The sequence below is a fragment of the Magnolia sinica genome, chromosome 10, assembly GCF_029962835.1.
Source record: "Magnolia sinica isolate HGM2019 chromosome 10, MsV1, whole genome shotgun sequence".
NCBI lineage: Eukaryota > Viridiplantae > Streptophyta > Magnoliopsida > Magnoliales > Magnoliaceae > Magnolia > Magnolia sinica.
This window is the reverse complement of record NC_080582.1, coordinates 9,980,637-9,993,144: the sequence shown is the minus strand read 5'-3', so window position 1 is coordinate 9,993,144 and position 12,508 is coordinate 9,980,637. Positions and strand designations below refer to the sequence as shown.

The following is a 12,508-nucleotide window of genomic DNA, read 5'->3' as shown; positions in this document are numbered from 1 at the left end:
TATCTTTCAGTTTTCTTTTAATAATCTACTTTCTAGGTAGATCCTTCCTAATTTAGTTTAGAAATCTCCACTTTCTTTTAAGAATTCATTCTTTTAGAAATTAATTTACTGCTATTTTTCTTTTTAGAATCTAACTTATTTTTATTTTATTTTGCAGGTTTTTAACTTAGGACTTCAATTTGGTAATTTCTTTCCAACTCTCTCTTTCCTTCTAGATTTTCTTTTCCTTTCTTAGGATTAGGTTTTTAATTGAGGGCTGCGAGTGTTTTCATGCCCAAGTGGGCCCGTGACAACACTCGACGTCTCTTAACTGAAGGAGGACTGGTTGAGGGGTTGACTATCCATCGCAGGATTAGACACCGCTCGAAATCCCCTGAGTTAACTGAGGTTATGGCTGAAGACCAACCTCCTCTACTTCCACCCAGGGTAGAGGATACCCAAGATGAAAATGAGGTGCAACAGGCACCCCCGCCTCGTACTTTACGAGATTTTCTACAACCGGCGGGAGTGAGTACGCCCTCATGCATGATTTTTCCTGAAAATACAGGACAAATGGACATCAAGCCAGGAGTTATCCAACTCCTTCCCAAATTCCATGGACTTGAATCAGAGAGTCCATATCTGCATTTGAAAGAGTTCGATGAAATTATAGCTACATTATGTTTTCCTAATGTATCTGAGGATACAATTAGGCTGAAACTCTTTCCTTTTTCCTTAAAAGAGAAAGCTAAGACGTGGTTACATTCACTACGTCCTAGATCCATTGGCACATGGAACGACATGCAGAGGGAATTCATAAAAAAATTCTTCCCACATCATAAAACGATTACCCTCAGAAAAGCGATCATGAACTTTGCCCAAAAGGAAGATGAAACATTCTTTCAATGTTGGGAAAGGTTCAAAGATTTGGTCAGTTCATGCCCACAACACGGATTTGAAATGTGGCGCATTACAAATTTTTTCTATGATGGACTGACATCTTCCATGCGCCAAATGGTCGAGACAATGTGTAATGGAGAGTTCATTAATAAAGATATCGACGAGGTATGGGACTACCTCGATAGTTTGGCTGAAAAAACACAATCTTGGGACTATTACCCAAAGTCGAACACCACGTCTAGGCCGACTCAATTAAAGGAGAAAGGTGGATTATATCTCTTGAAAGAAGAGGATGATCTCAAGTGTAAAGTGACTACGCTAATAAGGAAAGTCGAGGCCATGGAAGGAAAGAAGGATAAGGTCAATGAAATTGTTTGCGGCATCTGTGATTGCAACATTCACACAACTGAAAAATTGTCCTACAATACACGCCTTTCGAGGAGTGTTGAATGAACAAGCCAATGCCGTAAATAACTATCAAAGACCTTTCTGGACCTAACTCCAACACATACAATCCTGGCTGGAAAAATCATCCAAACTTTAGTTGGAGGAATGGACAAACGGCGACTCCTCCAGGTTTCTTCAATCAAAATCCAAATCAAGTGAAACCTCAAGAGGAACCGGTTCAAAATCCCATACAAGAGCTGGCTCAGGCAATGCGGGGAATCACAGATTTTATGCAAAAAATAGATTCTCGTATGACGGTTATAGAAAAGGGGATGCTTCCTGCACAACCTCTCCCCAATCCTAAACCGCAGTACGAGAATAATGATCCCAACTCTTCAAATCAGATGGGACATGCTAAATCCATCACCACTCTTAGGAGTGGGAAGATCATTGATAAAACTCTTCCGGTTAGGCCCGAGAAGCCTCAAGAACCAAAAGAGGACAACAATGATGGATCCAGTGATGCCCCACAAAAAGTGGAACCGGAACTTCTAGAGAAGCCAGTTGCTCCATTCCCCCAACGGTTGGTTTCACCAAAACCTCTCTCTAACTCTCAGGATATCTTAGAGGTGTTGAAACAGGTGAAAGTCAACATTCCTCTGCTTGATGTCGTTAAACAGATACCTTCATATGCCAAATTCCTAAAAGACTTATGCACGACCAAGCGACGGAAAATTATTCAAAAGAAAATCTTCTTGACTGAGAAAGTGAGTGCCATCCTGAAGCAAGACGTGCCACAGAAATTCAAGGATCCCGGTAGCCCAACCATATCATGTGTAATCGGGAACCATCGAATTGATCACGCACTTCTTGACTTAGGAGCGGGCGTCAATCTGATTCCCTACTCGGTATACAAACAGTTAGGTTTAGGGGGAATTAAAACCCACCCTAACCACACTACAACTTGTCGATCGCTCTGTTCGTGTACCAAGAGGGATAATTGAGGATGTGTTGGTCCAAGTTGATAGATTTTACTACCCTGTAGACTTTATCATCCTGGACATTGAACCCATCAATAACATGAGCACTCAGATTCCTGTCATTCTTGGTCGCCCATTCCTTGCCACGTCAAATGCAATTATCAATTGCAGGAATGGTATCATGACTATGTCTTTTGGAAATTTGACATTGGAGTCAAACATTTTTTCAATAACGGCAACAACTCAGAGGGTGATGACGATTTCCACGACATTAACATGATTGACTCTTTCGTGGAAGATACGACACCTCGACCTTATCCTCCGACCATCTAGAGACATGCCTGGCCCACTCCCATGATTTTGATGATGACATGCTTAGGGAGACGTGCGCCTTGCTTGATATTGCACCGGTACTTGAAGTTAACCGGTGGAGGTCACAATTTGAAGAATTACCACAAACCGATGTCGTGCCTCTGCCGTCTAACCTCAAGCCGCCGAAGCTTGACCTAAAACCTTTGCCCTCTGATTTGAAATATGCATATTTGGGTCAAGATGAGACATACCCGGTGGTGATCTCTGCCCACTTGGAGAAAGAACAGGAGAGTATGCTTATATCTACTCTCATTGAGCATAAAGGAGCCCTGGGATGGACGATAGCGAACCTCAAAGGAATCGATCCCTCGATTTGTACTCATCACATATACCTTGAGGATAATGCAAAAACCGCTCGCAACCACAACGTAGACTAAATCCCAACATGAAGGAAGTGGTTAAGGCCGAGGTTCTTAAACTATTGGATGTGGGTATTATATACCCTATATCGATAGTCAATGGGTGAGTCCAACTCAAGTGGTCCCTAAGAAGTCCTAATCACCATCGTGGCCAATGCTAATAATGAACTCGTGCAACTAGAGTCACTACCGGTTGGAGAATGTGCATTGACTACGGGAAGTTGAATACGTCACGAGGAAAGACCACTTTCCTTTACCATTCATTGATCGAGATCCTGGAAAGGTTAGCTGGTCATTCCTATTCTATTTCCTTGGCGGGTATTTGGGCTACAACCAAATAGAGATAGCCCCGAAGACCAGGAAAAGACCACATTTACATGTCCCTACGGCACCTTTGCTTACCGAAGGATGCCATTCGGACTATGTAATGCCCCGCCACCTTTCGCGATGTATGCTTAGTATCTTTTATGATATGGTAGGACAATATCTAGAGGTCTTCATGGACGACTTCTCATTCTTTGGTCCATGCTTCGGTGAATGTTTTAAATGTGTGCTGAAAAGATGTGAAGAAAAGAATCTGGTACTTAATTGGGAGAAGTGTCATTTCATGGTTCAGAAGGGAATTGTCCTTGGGTATATCATCTCGTCCAAGGGAATCGAGGTAGATAAGGCAAAAATCAATCTTATCTCTAACCTACCTCCACCCAAGAACATCAGAGACATGCAGGGTTTTACAGACGATTCATAAAGGACTTTAGTCTCCTCTCTCGTCCTTTATGTAACCTTCTTCAAAAGGATGCACCATACGAGTGGACTGAGTAATGCCAGGAAGCTTTCAACAAGCTTAAGGGCACGTTAACCACTGCACCTATTAAGTAGCCACCCGATTGGAGCCTTCCTTTTGAGCTTATGTGCAACGCTTCCGATTATGATCTTGGAGCAGTTCTAGGTCAAAGAAAAGATAAGAGGCCTTACATCATTCATTATGCAAGTAGGATTTTAAATCTTGCCCAAATGAACTACTCGACTACGAAAAAGGAACTCTTAGCTGTAGTGTTCACCTTGGACAAATTTAGGTCCTGCCTGATCGGATTCAAGATCATTATCTACACAGATCATGTGGCACTCAAATATCTTATTTCTAAGAATAATTTTAAGCCTTGCTTGATAAGATGGATCCTTCTACTCTAAGAATTTGATTTGAAAATTAAAGATAAAAAGGGAGTGGAGAACGCAGTGGCCGATCACCTTTCTCACCTTAATACCTCTGATTCCCTTGAGGTGACCTATATCAATGATATGTTCTCTAATGAACAACTATTCAGAGTCTCCCATTCACCTTGGTTCGCTAATATTGCTAATTATCTTGCCACGGGTTCCATACCGACATAGTACTGCGAAGATAAGAAGAAATTTTTCACCGAGGTGCGCAACTTTTCTGGGATGATCCTTACTTATTTAAATATTGCCGGACCAAATTCTAAGGAGATGTGTACCGGACGATGAGCATCAGGGCGTCATCTCCTTCTGTCACTCGGAGGCCTGTGGTGGTCACTTTTCCGCTAAAAAGACCACGGCCAAGATTCGGCAGTGTCTTTACTGGCCCACTATGTTCGGGGACACTCATGAGTTTTGCAAAGCTTGTGAGCGTTGTCGAAATTGGGAGCATTGTCCGTCGAAATATGATGCCTTTGAATCCCATTCTTATCATTGAAGCATTTGATTCTGGGGCATCGATTTCATGGGACCATTCCCCAATCGTTTGGAAATCTGTATATTTTGCTCGGTGGATTATGTCACTAAATGGGTCGAAGCGATTCCGTGTCGAAAGAATGACCATCGCACGGTCATTAAATTCCTAAAAGAAAACATCCTTTCTTGATTCGGAACGCCTCGAGCCATCATTAGTGATGGAGGCTCACACTTTTGCAATAGACCATTCGAGAGCTTAATGAAGAAATACGGTATCTCTCATAAGGTGAGCACCCCATACCATCCACAGACAAGTGGACAAGCTGAGATTTCTAATAGGGAGATTAAACACATTTTGGAGAAAACGGTTAACCCTGATCGTAAGGATTGGTCAATCCGATTGATCGATGCCTTATGGGCATACCGTACTGCCTTTAAAACTCCTATTGGAATGTCTCCCTTTAGACTTGTTTATGGGAAAGCTTGTCACTTGCCTGTGGAGCTGGAACATAAAGCATACTGGGCGATCAAAAATCTTAATTTCAATCTAGACAACGCTGGCTCGCTGCGCAAACTTCAGTTGAATGAACTTGAAGAAATCCGAAACGACGCATACGAGAATTCGAGAATTTACAAGGACAGGATGAAGGCGTTTCATGATCAACATATTCTACGAAAATCATTCACGCCAGGCCAGAAAGTCCTTTTGTATAATTCTCGATTACATCTCTTTCCGGGTAAGCTTCGATCTCGTTGGACCGGCCCTTACATTGTTGTTACTGCTTATCCTCATGGGGCCGTCGAGATAAGAGATCCCGACAATGGCAAGGAGTTTAAAGTAAATGGACATCGTTTAAAGCCATTTGTCGAGAAATTTGATTCAGAGGACATGTCCATGCCTCTGACTGATCCTGTTTACCAGGACTGATCTCCTAGTCTGATGGAGGTATAGGTAGGTTTATCGCTTTCATAGGATTATGATAGTTGCTTTGGTCTGGCTGAAGACGTAAACTTAGCGCTCCTGGGAGGCAACCCAGCTCTTCATTTCATTTCATTTTTATCATTAGTTAGTTCAATGTTTGTGGGTAACATTACTGCAAACCCTCACGAGACTACAACTCGTCCACTAGGGGTAACCTAGGGGTTTAAAGGCTTGTTGCATGCGCTAAATGCAATCGAGAGCACCTGCGAAAGTGGTATAGGTAGAATTTTATTTTTGTTAGTTTTGTGCTGACTGGATTCCATGCCGCGATCTCTTTGAAAGTCTCTCATGATTCATCACCCAGGTACTATCTTCCCTTCACTTTTTCTTTACTTTTGTTGTCCTATGCGCGTTCCATACTCATATCCTTTACATTGAGGACAATGTAGCTTTTAAGTTGGGGGTGGGAGATTAGGGTACATAATCAGTATTTTCTTGAGCAAAAATTGTGAAAATTTTTAATTTTTTTCTGGACTTTCTGGTGAATTCAAAGTGATTTGACGACCATCTTTGATTTAGAATTACAAGATATGGAATGTTGGTGATTTACTGCTCTTGGATTCAGTTGCTCGTTAGATTTCACAGTTAAGTTTAATTATTAATCCATGATTAGAAGTTGTAAACATTGATTGAGTCATGATTTCACATGTCACATCTCGCTTACACGTTAAGATTTCAGTTTGAAACTGAAGGGTTAATTTGATGATCAGTAAGCATAGAAGGAACCAATTGGAACAATTGCCCGTCAAGATCAATTAAAAGGAAGAGATACCGTTGACAAAGGTTAGGCAAAGAATCTTCACTATAGGTTTGCTCCCTATAAGTGTAGACTTCATTCCCCTTCTTGGTTATTAGTCTTTAAAATAAACAAAAAAAAAAACTGAAGGAATGAAAAGATGATCTTTGAGGCAAGCTTTGGTTATTATGAATTCTCTTGTTGATTACCAACGATATCCTGAAATAAAGAATTGAATATTAATGTTGAAAGTTGGGATTACACTTTACATCTGTGGAACTCAATGTTTAGGATTATTTCTAATTAAGGGACTAATACTTTGAATGAAGCTTACCGTGTGTTTGAGTCTAGGAGAGAGTAAGGCCTAACATTCATGAATTGTTGATTTCTGAATATCTAGATTGTTTTTCAAAATCACTCGAGTTCATAGAAATTCTCCTGTAATTCTCAACTTATTTTTTCGCATACTTTGCTCGGGACTAGCAAAATGCTGGTTGGGGGTTGTGTTGAGGGTCAAATATTGCATATCAGACCCATTTATTGCATGAGTTTACAAGCATGACACCGTTTAATAGCCTAATTTAATTGAATTTGTGATGCAGGGCGTCTTCATGAGCTTGGACTGGGAAAGGACACTAAAAAGCATGGATTTACCGATCTGACGACACTAAAGCAGTGGACGGACTCCAGAAGACCAAGAGCGACGAAATTATACATCAGGGACCCAAGAAAATCAAAGAATTGAAGCTCAAGTGGCCTGAAAAGTGTCCAGAATGCAAGATCATAGGGTTCCCACCATCTAATCAGTTCAAAACTCCATACGTGTCCTGAAGACCATAAATGAACCGTACACGTGAAATTTCAGCTCCTGGATCACTGTGGAAAGGGCCCAACGGACAGATCAGCCCACAAATTATCAATCTGGGGCCCGCCAGACAGCTGGATATACTTCATTTTTGGTGTCAACCGTTTAAATTATGTGGCAACCAGGTTGGTCGGAGCTGATCTCTCATATACATCAGCGTGGGACCCACATGTGCATTGCACATGTACAGCATAGGTGCACTAGCTATGCACGGCACGAGAAGCAAAATTCAAATACGTCTCTGACCGAGACTCTTTCCAATGCCGCGACTTCTTCTTCCAGCGTCCGCACACGGACGTGCGGACGAATCCTTGTGGGCCCCACCACGCATCAACGGTCAGATCCGGACCGTTTATAAGATGCACATGCCCCCTATCACTCAAGCCTAGGTGGATGAATGTCAAAAGACACCGGAGATCGGTTTTCCAGCCGTTAAACGCAGGACGGACGGTAGTGTGAAGAACTCTGTGGGGCACATCGGCTCCGATCCAAAACGGACCACGTCCGACCGGTTTTTCGAGGGGAATCGAACGGACGGACTGGATTTCGAAACCGAAATCGATCGTGGACCCCACCAACTTCGACAGCGAGCCCCGCGTGCGCAGGCCCTGTTTCCGCGTCCGGTAGAGGCCGGGATTTGCAGGGGGTAGTGGGCAGCGATCATTGACATTTTGTGTGATCCAGACCGTCCAATATGTCCACAGGGAAGCAAATACTCTAGCCAAGATCTCAGAAACGACGGATAGTTTGACATCGCGCCGTAAATACGATCCAAACGCAAGATGTTGTGCGTTTTCACTGTGCATGCGGACGCGGCTGCGTAACGGCTGTCCTTCTCCCCCTCCGCAACAAATTAAACTTCAGCATGGAGTCTTCGGTATTGGACGGACTAGGATATAAAGGGAGGGAGTTTTGAGGAGAAAAGGGCTTGGAGGCCAGGGAATCGGATCAAGTTGCTGTACGTGGGGGCTGTTGGCAACGTGAGGAGAGAAAGGAAGGAAGGTGCACGGCTGCACGGTCAGGGAGAAAACGGAGAATGTGGCTGCTGTGCATGGGAGGAATTCTTTGATGGGATACGGGAAGACAAGGAGAAGAGAGAGAAGTTTTTTCTTCCTTTACTTTATTTCCTTGCTTTGTTTTTCCTTCTTCTTCTTTTTTTTCTTTTAATTAGAATTTAGCCCGCATCATGACGGGCTAAACCTCTTAGCTAGGGCTAAGAGGTGAAGCTTATAGCGAGATGGGAGACTCTAATTGCTGGGTTAACTATTTAATCGTGAACTGAACTTGATTATGGTTTAATTATTAAGGGAATGTTTGTAGTTTTAATGGTCTATTGTGACTGAAATTACAATGGGTCTGTGGTAGCTTTGAGCATGTTCCTTTTCTCCTTTTCATGTTTATGAAGTCAGGAAGCCCTATTGTTCACCATTGTCTCATGGGCATGGTCGGATGACGGTACTCTGCCTAACTTTCATGGCATGTTGATTGATTGGTAATTAGATTAATTCTGTTGTTTGCTTTGTCTCCTGGGCATGGTTTGGTGATGGAATCCACTCTAATTCATATACCTTTCATCTCTTGAAAACCAGATCAAGTAAGTCCAGTTTGATTTCCATGATTCCTGATGCAGGCAAAAGATCTCCCTGATCCCTACAAGTGGATCCTCTGAATCCCTAGTTTTCTTTCTCTGAATTCCTTAAAGTCTTAGAAAATTCTTCCACAATTATTTCTTAAAGTTTATTTGGTTTAGATCACATCTTAGTCTAGTCCTAGTTCTACTTGGTTTCAGATAACGTACAGGTATCAGTCCCTGTGGATTCGACCTCGGTCTTACCGAGTTTATTACTACATCACAACCCTATACTTGGGGAGTGAACAAGTTTTTGAGGGTCCCCATGGACTGCGCAAGATAAGAAGTTTTAGGCATCCACAGGCGGGAGTTTTAGGCATGTCATTGATATAGTAATCAGTATTTTCTTGATTATGGGACTGATTACAAGGACGATAAGGCTCCTTGTAATATTGTCCTTTATGAATCGCCTGTAAAATCCTGCGTGTCCTAAGAAGGATCGCACGTCTCTGATGTTCTTAGGTGGAGGTAGGTTAGAGATAAGATCGATTTTTGCCTTATCTACCTCGATTCCTTTGGACGAGATGATATGCCCAAGGACAATTCCCTTCTGAACCATAAAATGGCACTTCTCCCAATTAAGTACCAATTTCTTTTCTTCACATCTTTTCAGCACACATTTAAGGCTTTCCAGGCACTTGCTGAAAGATGGACCGTAAACAGAGAAGTCGTCCATGAAGACCTCTAGATATTGTCCTACCATATCAGAAAAGATACTAAGCATACATCGCTGAAAGGTGGCAGGGGCATTACATAGTCCGAATGGCATCCTTCGGTAAGCAAAGGTGCCGTAGGGACATGTAAATGTGGTCTTTTCCTGGTCTTCAGGGGCTATCTCTATTTGGTTGTAGCCCGAATACCCGTCAAGAAAACTGTAATAGGAATGACCAGCTAACCTTTCCAGGATCTGATCAATGAATGGTAAAGGAAAGTGGTCTTTCCTCGTGACGGTATTCAACTTCCTGTAGTCAATGCACATTCTCCAACCAGTAGTGACTCTAGTTGGCACGAGTTCATTATTAGCATTGGCCACGATGGTGATTCCGGACTTCTTAGGGACCACTTGAGTTGGACTCACCCATTGACTATCAGATATAGGGTATATAATACCCACATCCAATAGTTTAAGAACCTCGGCCTTAACCACTTCCTTCATGTTGGGATTTAGTCTACGTTGTGGTTGCCGAGCGGTTTTTGCATTATCCTCAAGGTATATGTGATGAGTACAAATCGAGGGATCGATTCCTTTGAGGTCCGCTATCGTCCATCCCAGGGCTCCTTTATGCTCAATGAGAGTAGATATAAGCATACTCTCCTGTTCTTTCTCCAGGTGGGCAGAGATCACCACCGGGTATGTCTCATCTTGACCCAAATATGCATATTTCAAATCAGAGGGCAAAGGTTTTAGGTCAAGCTTCGGCGGCTTGAGGTTAGACGGTAGAGGCACTACATCAGTTTGTGGTAATTCTTCAAATTGTGGCCTCCATCGGTTAACTTCAAGTACCGGTGCAGTATCAAGCAAGGCGCACGTCTCCCTAATCATGTCATCATCAAAATCATGGGAGTGGGCCAGGCATGTCTCTAGATGGTCGAAGGATAAGGTCAGAGGTGTCGTATCTTCCACGAAAGAGTCAATCATGTTAATGTCGTGGAAATCGTCATCACCCTCTGAGTTGTTGCCGTTATTGAAAAAAATGTTTGACTCCAATGTCAAATTTCCAAAAGACATAGTCATGATACCATTCCTGTAATTGATAATTGCATTTGACGTGGCGAGGAATGGGCGACCAAGAATGACGGGAATCTGAGTGCTCATGTTATTGATGGGTTCGGTGTCCAGGATGATAAAGTCTACAGGGTAGTAAAATCTATCAACTTGGACCAACACATCCTCAATTATCCCTCTTGGTACACGAACAGAGCGATCAGCAAGTTGTAGTGTGGTTAGGGTGGGTTTTAATTCACCCAAACCTAACTGTTTGTATACCGAGTAGGGAATCAAATTGACGCTCGCTCCTAAGTCAAGAAGTGCGTGATCAATTCGATGGTTCCCGATTACACATGATATGGTTGGGCTACCGGGATCCTTGAATTTCTGCGGCACGTCTTGCTTCAGGATGGCACTCACTTTCTCGGTCAAGAAGATTTTCTTTTGAATAATTTTCCGTCGCTTGGTCGTGCATAAGTCTTTTAGGAATTTGGCATATGAAGGTATCTGTTTAACGACATCAGGTAGAGGAATGTTGACTTTCACTTGTTTCAACACCTCTAGTATATCCTGAGAGTTAGAGAGAGGTTTTGGTGAAACCAACCGTTGGGGGAATGGAGCAACTGGCTTCTCTAGAAGTTCCGGTTCCACTTTTTGTGGGGCATCACTGGATCCATCATTGTTGTCCTCTTTTGGTTCTTGAGGCTTCTCGGGCCTAACCGGAAGAGTTTTATCAATGATCTTCCCACTCCTAAGAGTGGTGATGGATTTAGCATGTCCCATCTGATTTGAAGAGCTGGGATCATTATTCTCGTATTGCGGTTTAGGATTAGGGAGAGGTTGTGCAGGAAGCATCCCCTTTTCTATAACCGTCATACGAGAATCTATCTTTTGCATAAAATCTGTGATTCCCCGCATTGCCTGAGCCAGCTCTTGTATGGGATTTTGAACCGGTTCCTCTTGAGGTTTCACTTGATTTGGATTTTGATTGAAGAAACCTGGAGGAGTCGCCGTTTGTCCATTCCTCCAACTAAAGTTTGGATGATTTTTCCAGCCAGGATTGTATGTGTTGGAGTTAGGTCCAGTAAAAGGTCTTTGATAGTTATTTACGGCATTGGCTTGTTCATTCAACACTCCTCGAAAGGCAGGTATTGTAGGATAATTTTCAATTGTGTGAATGTTGCAATCACAGATGCCGCAAACAATTTCATTGACCTTATCCTTCTTTCCTTCCATGGCCTCAACTTTCCTTATGAGCGTAGTCACTTTACACTTGAGATCATCCTCTTCTTTCAAGAGATATAATCCACCTTTCTCCTTTAATTGAGTCGGCCTAGACGTGGTGTTCGACTTTGGGTAATAGTCCCAAGATTGTGTTTTTCAGCAAACTATCGAGGTAGTCCCATACCTCGTCGATATCTTTATTAATGAACTCTCCATTACACATTGTCTCGACCATTTGGCGCATGGAAGATGTCAGTCCATCATAGAAAAAATTTGTAATGCGCCACGTTTCAAATCCGTGTTGTGGGCATGAACTGACCAAATCTTTGAACCTTTCCCAACATTGAAAGAATGTTTCATCTTCCTTTTGGGCAAAGTTCATGATCGCTTTTCTGAGGGTAATCGTTTTATGATGTGGGAAGAATTTTTTTATGAATTCCCTCTGCATGTCGTTCCATGTGCCAATGGATCTAGGACGTAGTGAATGTAACCACGTCTTAGCTTTCTCTTTTAAGGAAAAAGGAAAGAGTTTCAGCCTAATTGTATCCTCAGATACATTAGGAAAACATAATGTAGCTATAATTTCATCGAACTCTTTCAAATGCAGATATGGACTCTCTGATTCAAGTCCATGGAATTTGGGAAGGAGTTGGATAACTCCTGGCTTGATGTCCATTTGTCCTGTATTTTCAGG

At 42.5% G+C, this 12,508-nt stretch overlaps 2 non-coding genes across 2 annotated transcripts; one reads left to right on the top strand and one right to left on the bottom strand.

The window, feature by feature from the left end:
- Positions 1–828: 828 nt before the first annotated feature.
- Positions 829–935, bottom strand: LOC131217706 (small nucleolar RNA R71). The gene has a single exon (XR_009157298.1). It is a non-coding gene; the product is annotated as a small nucleolar RNA R71 (small nucleolar RNA).
- An 11,172-nt stretch (positions 936–12,107) lies between these two features.
- On the top strand, positions 12,108–12,214 carry LOC131217705 (small nucleolar RNA R71). Its single transcript, XR_009157297.1, has one exon. It is a non-coding gene; the product is annotated as a small nucleolar RNA R71 (small nucleolar RNA).
- The last annotated feature ends 294 nt before the right edge of the window (positions 12,215–12,508 follow it).